A 9636-nucleotide genomic window follows, 5' to 3' on the forward strand; every position below is an offset into this window, starting at 1 on the left:
AAGCCTTTTTTATTGCGTTTTTACGCCGGTCAGGCGTCGACTGGCGAATAATAGTCGTAAAACGTTAGTCGGCGCCCTGTCGCCACTTGCTGTAATTGGGTACATTTCAATTTTTTCTTAACAAATCCGAAATTCGGCGCTTCATCGGTTTGCACAGTCTTACCCCCTTATTCATAAAACTTAACAAGCCTATGTTAACTAACAAATGCTTTGTCCCTTTCTAACAAATACAAATGTCGAAGGGACAGATAAGGACAAACGAATTTTAGCGGCATTTTAACTAAAATAGGTTTGATTGTCGTTTATGAATAAGGGGGTTAAAGTTTAAAAATTAAGCATATGTTCATAGATGGATCATTTAAAAAATGGACTCTGCTGAACCGGACTCGTGCACTGAGGGTTCCACACTTTAAATACATGCAAAAAATAAGTTTTATTTCATGGTGTTGCTATGAAAAACCAAGTATTTTTGCGGATCAGTGACTAACGAACTTCTTTACGCATATTTGTGAGGCCTCACTTCTTACCAATTTTTTTAATTCTATCTCAGCAGGGTCCCTATTAGTAGTAGTGTGGTAGTAGTTTCCCGCTATTTTTCAATTCATACACCTTCAATATAGCATATAATGTATCTCCATAAAGTGCGTATGAATAGTTGCATTTGCAATGCGTGGGTTTATCTACCTAATACTCCGCTAACAATTCTAAAGCTCAAACCGAGTCGTCTACATAGCTCATGACGCGCAAAGCTCTCTACGTCAGTCCACGCCGGCCGCCCAGCGAGCTTACACGCCGCCCTAGCCGCCCAAAAGTTCGTTCACAGAAGACGAACACGCACAAAACAAAAGAAACAAGACTCGGTGTGGACGAAAATGAGCTTCAATTATTTTTATAAAATTAGCTAGCCGAATTTATTTATTTGAATCAGTGTTTTTTTTTGTGATAAGTGAAAAGTAAAAATAGTGTTAATTCAACATTAAAAACATTGTTAAAGTACTTAAAAATATATATTGCAACGGTAGTATTTTGCCCGCTTTTTAATCGAATTCTCAAGCCCAATTTACACCGGGAGCGGAGCGGACTTCGTATGGACTCGGTTTGACGTACAACTATCAGCTGCATGAAAGCTACATCGAACCTCTATAAAGTTGATCGATGTAAGTTGAACTAAGTCATTAATGAGTCCGCTCCATTCGCGTTGGAAACCGTGCTTAGTGTCTTCGTCTAAAACGCATGCCAATTCTGTTACTAAGTGAACAACTTTGTGTTATTTTTGTAATAGTATTTGACAAACTTTGTTAGAAACGTGTTCCAACAATCGCTAAGATGATCCGGATTACGGACGTCCAACAAACAGTCCCTATTCGTAATACCGCTTGAGGTAAGTATCTTAACAGTTGTTTTCTTTCTTCCGAAGATACTGGTAGCTTTGGCAACGGCCGTTAACGATCCATTATGCCGTGGCCGTGATTAAATTGTTTGTACTTAGGGATTAAAAATTATATTTTATAGAATTTAGGTGTTGTTGAATTGGTTAATATTTAAAAGACAGTGTATTCTCATATACAGTCTGCATACTTGCATTAATATCTGCCACAGCGGAGCGTGCAAAAATATCTGAAGCGTCCTACCGACCCCAGAAATAGAGTCGTCCGATATTTAGTTTAAGATGCAAGGCATGGTGGAGATCTGCATTGTAACAAGCGAGGTGCACAGATATTGCCGACTGACTCATCCATGCGTGCTTATGGAAGTAAACGTCCTGAATCCGAGCGTATTTGCTAATGACGATTAAATATTTAATGGAGATCCGTAACGTGTTCGCAAACATTGTATTTTCGTCATGCAAATAACGGACTTGACAAAAATGAATAAATAGAGTCTATGTATATCGTGTCGTTGTCCTAATGTAATGTTTGTCTTATTGTTGATTCTCCTAATTGTTCATTATAATTGAACCATCTACTTTTCAGGAATGTTATAAAATAAACTTAGGTTTAACCCATTCTAAGTAAGTAACGCATGAGGCCGTGGTGGCCTAGTGGTTTGACCTATCGCCTCTCAAGCAGAGGGTCGTGGGTTCGAACCCCGGCTCGCACCTCTGAGTTTTTCAAAATTCATGCGCGGAATTACATTTGAAATTTACCACGAGCTTTGCGGTGAAGGAAAACATCGTGAGGAAACCTGCACAAACCTGCGAAGCGATTCAATGGTGCATGCGAAGTTCCCAATCCGCACTGGGCCCGCGTGGGAACTATGGCCCAAGCCCTCTTGTTCTGAGAGGAGGCCTGTGCCCAGCAGTGGGACGTATATAGGCTGGGATGATGATGATGAACGCATGAGGTGTTCTGAAATATTTTCAGTTTCAGATGTTAGGACAATCGATCAATTAGGACTAACAACGTTAGGCGATACGACGAGTTCCCAAATAAATGTAAATAGATTACCATTCCTATGGGTAGGTACAGAGGGAAGTTCAAATTCTTGTGATATTATGCTTTTAAAATTATGCTATTTTTAATCCCCGACGCAAAAAGAGGGGTGTTATAGGTTTGACAGCTATGTGTGTCTGTCGGCGGTGTTCATGTGCGGAGTTACATTTGAAATTTACCACGAGCTTTGCGGTGAAGGAAAACATAGTGAGGAAACCTGCACAAACCTGCGAAGCAATTCAATGGTGTGTGTGAAGTTCCCAATCCGCACTGGGCCCGCGTGGGAACTATGGCCCAAGCACTCTTGTTCTGAGAGGAGGCCTCTGCCCAGCAGTGGGACGTATATATAGGCTGGGATGGATGGTGTCTGTCTGTGGCACCATAGCTCTTAAACGGGTGAACCGATTTGAATATGGTTTTTCTTATTTAAAAACAAGTTTTCTAGCGATGGCCGTTTTTGAGATATTGAACTTTAAATGAACAAAATCGGGGGTTCTCCAACTTTTCGTTGGTTAGTTATTTTTGGCCCGCGAGGGAACTACTGCCCTAGCCCTCTCGTGCTAAGAAGAGGCTTGTGGCCAATGGGACATACAGCCGAGATGTAGGACCTACACTGTAGGTGATGATTGTTTATCCGGGACAGAACGGCGAAGGGATTTGCCTTACCGGTGAGAGTTTGTTTGCACAAAACGAATGTTAGAATTTTTCGCGTAAACATTTCGACCGATTTAGATACGGTTTTTTAATAGAAGGTTGGTTATTTGCTGGCCTATTTCACATTTTTTTTTAGAAAGTTTAAAAATTACGTGATATCACGTTTAGTTCCGATATACTGCCTTCCTAAGGCAAAGGAAAAACAAAACTATTTGGACGTAATTATGCAAACAGGAACCAACCCAAATTTTTCCAAAAGTTAAAATTAGTATGCAACAAGTTTCTAAAATGCACCTTCTATCTCACCTGATAGAGTGCATTTTAGTAACTTGTTGCATAATTATCTCTATTTTTAACCCCCGACGCAGAAAGAGGAGTGTTATAAGTTTGACCGCTATGTGTGTCTGTCTGTGGCACCGTAGCTCTTAAACGGGTGAACCGATTTGAATGCAGTTTTTTATATTTGAAAGCAGGTTTTTAGCGATGGTTCTTAGACGTGTTTTATCAAAATCGATTCTGCCGTTTTTGAGATTTTGAACTTTGAAGTGATGTCGGGGGTTTTCAAACTTTTTGTAGGTTGGTTCCTGTTTGCATAATACCGTCCATTTTGTCTTATTTATACCACTACGTAGGTTAAGATATTCTGCACCTGAATTCATCTGATTACAAATAGCCCAATTTCTTTTCGAGATAACGCCTTTACTCTACAGTACAGGTTTTTCAAAGAATTTTTTAATATATTTTGCCCGCGGCTTCGCCCGCACCGGATTCGGTCATCGCCCGCTGTTCCCTCGGTGTTTTCCCGGTTAAAAAGTAGCATATGTCACTCTTTGGCCCAAAAACTATCTCTATGCCAAAAATCACGTCGATCCGTGGCTCCGGTTCGACGTGAAAGACGGACAAACATACAAACACACACTTTCGCAATTATAATATTAGTATGATTAGGTTACCGTACTCACTCAGGTATTTTAGGTAATCAGAGGTCGCCTTTGTTGCAAGCTCACTACTATGCTGCACTGATAAAGACCATACGTCATAAAAACGTCAGCATTCTGATAAAGAGCACTTTATGCCATGTTTTACATGTTTGTTGAATAGAGCTAGCTATCATAAACATTGCGGGTGAGCAAAGTTATTGTTTTAGTTCATCGATATAGACCTCCACAAAGTCATCATCATCCCAGCCTATATACGTCCCACTGCTGGGCACAGGCTTCCTCTCAGAACAAGAGGGCTTGGGCCATAGTTCCCACGCGGGCCCATTGCGGATTGGGAACTTCACACGTACCATTGAATTGCTTCGCAGGTTTGTGCAGGTTTCCTCACGATGTTTTCTTTCACCGCAAAGCTCGTGGTAAATACCACAAAGTAACAACTGATTTAATAAAATCTTCTTACACGTTGGGCAACGTCGGCATGCCAGAGGGTAAGGCGCTGTACGTAGTGAAAACTACAATTTTAGAAAATATTTAAATATACTTACACAATACTTACAACTGCAATTTTTTTATATGTATTTTTCAGTCTATTAGCTAGTTTTTGACTTCATCAAAAACACGATTGCTGACAAAAACCTCGATAGATTATTTTTTTGAAAAAGAGCCTTCGTTTACACGTTAAACCAAATATTATAAAAACTATTATGAATATCAACACAAAATTTGATTTATTAAATAGTTTTTAGTAGATTTAGATTTATGCTTCATAGATTTTCAATAGGTTGAGTACATCAATCATACAGATTTATTTCGTCTTTGGCAAATAAAATGGTTCTAGCGCGCGGCGGCGGCCAAGTATTTCCCAGTCGCCAGTACACGCGTGTACGTAGTCGACGACGGACCTGTGCACATTTTTCTAACGCGCTAGTACTACTTTTGAGAGCAAATAATATGGGTAATCGCAGTAATAAAAAAGTTAGCGAAAGAGGAAACGCATAAGTGAACTCAGAGCACATATGAGAAGCATTAGAGTACCTAAACGAAGTACCTACCACACACTAATCGACCGGCCGGAGTCGGGCCGAGTCAGCAGGGCTACTACGAAACTCCAAACTCGAAGTTCGTGTCGTGCGGTCCCTCTCTATCTCGTACTAAATAGTATAAGTGTCAGAGGGACCGCAACCCACGATCTTCGAGTTTCGTAGCATCCCTGCTGAGCGGATTTCACATTCGTACTACGACCGCAAGCTGGTTGGCGCGGGCCTCGGCTGCTCACGGACGCGGACGGCTTCGTCCAGATTCTACCGCGACTGCCATACAAATTGTAGGCACGTTGTATAACCTATACTACTCACGGCGAACATGCGGCGAACCTTGCGGCTACTATGAAACTCGAAACTCGAAGTTCGTATCGTACCGTCCCTCTCGCTCTCGTATTAAATAGTATAAGTGTCAGAGGGACCGCACGACACGAACTTCTAGTTTCGAGTTTCGTAGTAGCCCTGCTTGATCCCTTTGACAGTTTCACTGATATTTCTGATAGTAGATGCAACAGTTTCGATCTAAGTTTAGATTTTCTCACTTTTTTGCAGGCAAAGGTAATATCTTGCATTCAGCCAAGTTATTTAACATAAATTATTTTAATAAAATAAGATGGTTGCACTTGGTTGCACTAGTAAATTATTGACAAAAAACATGTACTCCAACTGCAATCCGGCTGCAAAATGGGAGTTTGGATGCAGTTATTGCGCAGTTAGTACAACTGCACCAGCACTGGACCCGACTGTCAGAGGACTGCATTCCAACTGCCATTTTAGGCAGTCGGAGTGCAGTTCTTACGCAGTTCTGATGTAGTTCTGCCATTTTACAGCCGGATTGCAATTGGAATGCGGTCCGTGTGTACCAGACCGTACATTACGACGCCTACCGCCTACCTTATCAGCGACTTATTTATTATAGGGACTTCGATTTGTAATTTACCTTCACGTAAATCAAGATTGGTTTTTTGGAATCTTTTTATATTTTTATTTCCATTCCAATTTTTTTTCTTTTACGGTCATCCCGTAAAACCTAAATTGAAAATACAAACTGAAATATAGATGCACCGAAAAACCAGAAAAATAAGACCAGCACTGGGAATCGAACCCAGGTCCTCGGTATTCCGTACCGCGTGCTATACCGCTACACCACTGCCGGTCAACCACCACTGCTGGTCACTGCTGGTGGACCAGCAGTGGGTGTAGCGGTATAGCACGCGGTACGGAATACCGAGGACCTGGGTTCGATTTCCAGTGCTGGTCTTATTTTTCTGGTTTTTCTGTGCATCTATATTTCAGTTTGTATTTTCATTTTTGAAATTAGTTTGTCTTTAATTTTTTCTCCCAAAATGTATCATCTTTAAGTAAAAGTGAAATAAAGTGCCCGGTTGAAGTGTAGCCTTTAGAAATGGACTTGAAAAAATGTATCAAAGAAAACGAAATTCAGATGTAGAATTATGAAAAGGAAACTAAAACTACTGAAATTAACAAAAATAGTAACTGGTATGACCAGATCCAAGGTCTCCATGTCACGTGTCGAGCACAGTGTATATTTGCTGTGTGGAGTGGTGAAAATCATCACCTCAAAACAGTAATCATACTTATAGATGATACATTTTGGGGAAAAAAATGAAAGACAAACTAATTTCATTTTATATGGACTGGTTACTACCCGAAATTGTTGATTCCCGTCGAGCTCGGGGAATGCCACTAAGGGAAAAGAATCTTCATGAAAAATAACTGTAGAACCTCCTCTGACTGAAGAAAAAGAACTTTCTTCTACATATCTATACTTTTCAAGCGACGAAAATAGCGAAAACATCGCTTCATGCTCCAGACAATCAACTTTGGAATCTCCTCTGACTGAAGATAAATAACTTTCTCCTACATATCCATACTTCTCAAGTCATGAAAATAAGAAAAACATCGCTTCATGCTCCAGACAATTTTGAAGAGCTATAAATTTATTTAAAACTAATTGTTGCCGTCGACTGCGTCCGCGCGGAATCCGATTTAGAGCAATTTTTTAAAAATATTTATTTTCCGTAACATAAAGTATCCTAAATGTTGACCAGACTAATAAGCTATCTAACTAACTAATTTGGCTCAGGGACCCAAAGAGGTCTTGGCCTCCGAAACAAGAGCATGCCATCTGTCATATCTATCTATCGACCTATTCAGTCTAAATGTCTATCCATTACCTACGTTACAAATCAAACTGTGGGCATGAAGAGGCATAAATAATTTGTTTATTACAAGACTATTCATATTAAACGAAGATTTTCTTTATTAAACCAAAAAATGTGTAATTATAATTTTAAGGAAAAATCCGGAATTCACATTAACCAGAATACGGTTACAAACAGAATAAGGCCGTCAACGGGCTGCGTGACAGACGCGCGAGTCGCCCGCATTCGCCTCCACCGCGTCGTCTGCTTCACCCCCTCAAAATACCGAAAATTCAACTATAAGCGCGCCCATCGCGAAAATGTTTCGAACTTTTCCATGGTTCCTTCGAACGAGAAGCTTAATGTGAACCACGTACAGTCACCAGCATTAATATCTGCCCAGCGGAGCGTGCAAAATATCTGAAATAGAGTCGTGTCAGATATTTATGCACGCTTGTTGTGTCAGATATTGGTGCTGGTGACTGTACATAATGCGACTATGCGCCGTATCTATGTCAAGAGACTTTGAAAAGGGATGGCATGCTAAAACTGCGCAGCCAACTTCGATTTACGAATTTCGTAGTAGCCCTGCAGCTACGCTGCGCGGCCGTCAGCGGCGAACAACTACCCTCATCTTCATCACAAGGAGGGTACACATACACTACACTAACATCATCATATTCTAAAGTCTTGTTCACACTAACCACTTGTGCGGCTATCCTTGTGGATTAGCAACTTTCTTTGGCAGTACAATGAGTAATCGTGAACATACATAAAAAATACAAACATTGGAACATAGAACTCTTCCTTTTTTGAAGTCGGTTAAAAAGAGATTTAATGCGAGTAATCTATCCTTGTACAGTCGACGAAACTGAATGACGAACCAGTGTGGACATATTTCTAATCATTTCGCTATGATTTCTTTAGGCTATGGGATGTGAACATGATATCAACCTAGTAGTATAAAGGCTTAATTTTTTTTCGGATACCAAATATCTCGCGTGATATTTATTACTTTACCTCCCTAGCTGAATAATCTACTATATTATACGAGAATCGTGTTCGTTTCATATCTAAAGTTGTATTTTTCGTGCATTAGGTCGCAGATGTGGGCGCATGAGTCTGTTCGGTCAGAGTTGGGGAAGTTATTTAGAAATGTATTATTCAGTTCAATGTTTGTTGGACCCGTTTGATATCCGTTATATATCCATCTAAATATCGGGCGACCTATTTCGATGGTTCAGTCAGTAAGTAGGTGAGGACACAGAAAAATCTGTGCTAAGGAGCAATGTCAAAAAGCCGTGGTGGCTAGTGGTTTGACCTATCGCCTCTCAAACAGAGGGTCGTGGGCTCAAACCCGGCTCGCCCCTCTGAGTTTTCGAAATTCATGTGCGGAATTACATTTGAAATTTACCACGAGCTTTGCGGTGAAGGAAAACATCGTGAGGAAACTTGCACAAACCTGCGAAGCAATTCAATGGTGCGTGTGAAGTTCCCAATCCGCACTGCGCCCGCGTGGGAACTATGGCCCAAGCCCTCTTGTTCTGAGAGGAGGCCTGTGCCCAGCAGTGGGACGTATATAGGCTGGGATGATGAAGGAGCAATGTCATAAGATTTTAGAGACAAGAAAAACATAGTTAAAAAAACTCATATTTTGAGACTCGAGCAAGATTTTTTATGTCTAATAATTTCAGATTTATCTATACTGACCCATTTAAATCAGCCATCCTGTATGTTATACCATACTATTATAATTATGGTGAAATTGCTACCCCTCTCCCCATATGTTTAGTTTAGTTTTAGCCGTTTTACCGTGAATAAGTAGGTAGGTAATAAACACATACACTCACAAACTTATAACTTACTATTACTATTATGCTTTTGGATTATTATTACCCCAGAAAAAGCATTCTTGCAGGTGGTAGGACCTTGTGCAAGGTCCGCCCGGATTGCTACCACCATCTTGCTCGCTAATCCTGCCGTGAAGCAGCAGTGCTTGCACTGTTGTGTCTCGGCGTGGAGAGTAAGACAGCCGGTGAAATTACTGGCACTTGAGGTATCCCGTCTTAGGGCTCTAGGTTGGCAACGCATCTGCAATAACCCTGGTATTGCAGATGTTTATGGGCGGTGATGATCTCTTACCATCAGGAGACACACTTGCGCGTTAGCCATCCAGTCGAATAAAAAAAAAAAAGAATGCTGAATGAATATGAAGATTGATTGATCTTAGGCCCTGTTCACATATATTCCAGAATACCGTTCCAGTAGCATGACACTGCGGTGCTCGATCGATCTTGCGTTACTCGGTTGGATTGTGACCCCGCAATGTATATCGCGCCCGAAGAATCCAACTCGGATGGGCAGCGTTCGGGAAAACTTCGTGATGTCTTCTCGTCCATATTCC

General features: G+C 40.9%; 1 protein-coding gene across 1 annotated transcript in view; it reads left to right on the top strand.

The window, feature by feature from the left end:
- The first annotated feature begins 774 nt into the window (after nt 1–774).
- Nucleotides 775–9636, top strand: part of LOC141438195 (uncharacterized) — a 102016-nt gene continuing 93154 nt past the window's right edge. The window contains exon 1 of the mRNA XM_074101953.1: nt 775–1381. The gene's annotated coding sequence lies outside the window, so the exon portion shown is untranslated. The remainder of the gene's footprint in view (nt 1382–9636) is intronic.

This window comes from Choristoneura fumiferana, chromosome 18 (genome assembly GCF_025370935.1).
Source record: "Choristoneura fumiferana chromosome 18, NRCan_CFum_1, whole genome shotgun sequence".
In the NCBI taxonomy this organism is placed as follows: Eukaryota; Metazoa; Arthropoda; class Insecta; order Lepidoptera; family Tortricidae; genus Choristoneura; species Choristoneura fumiferana.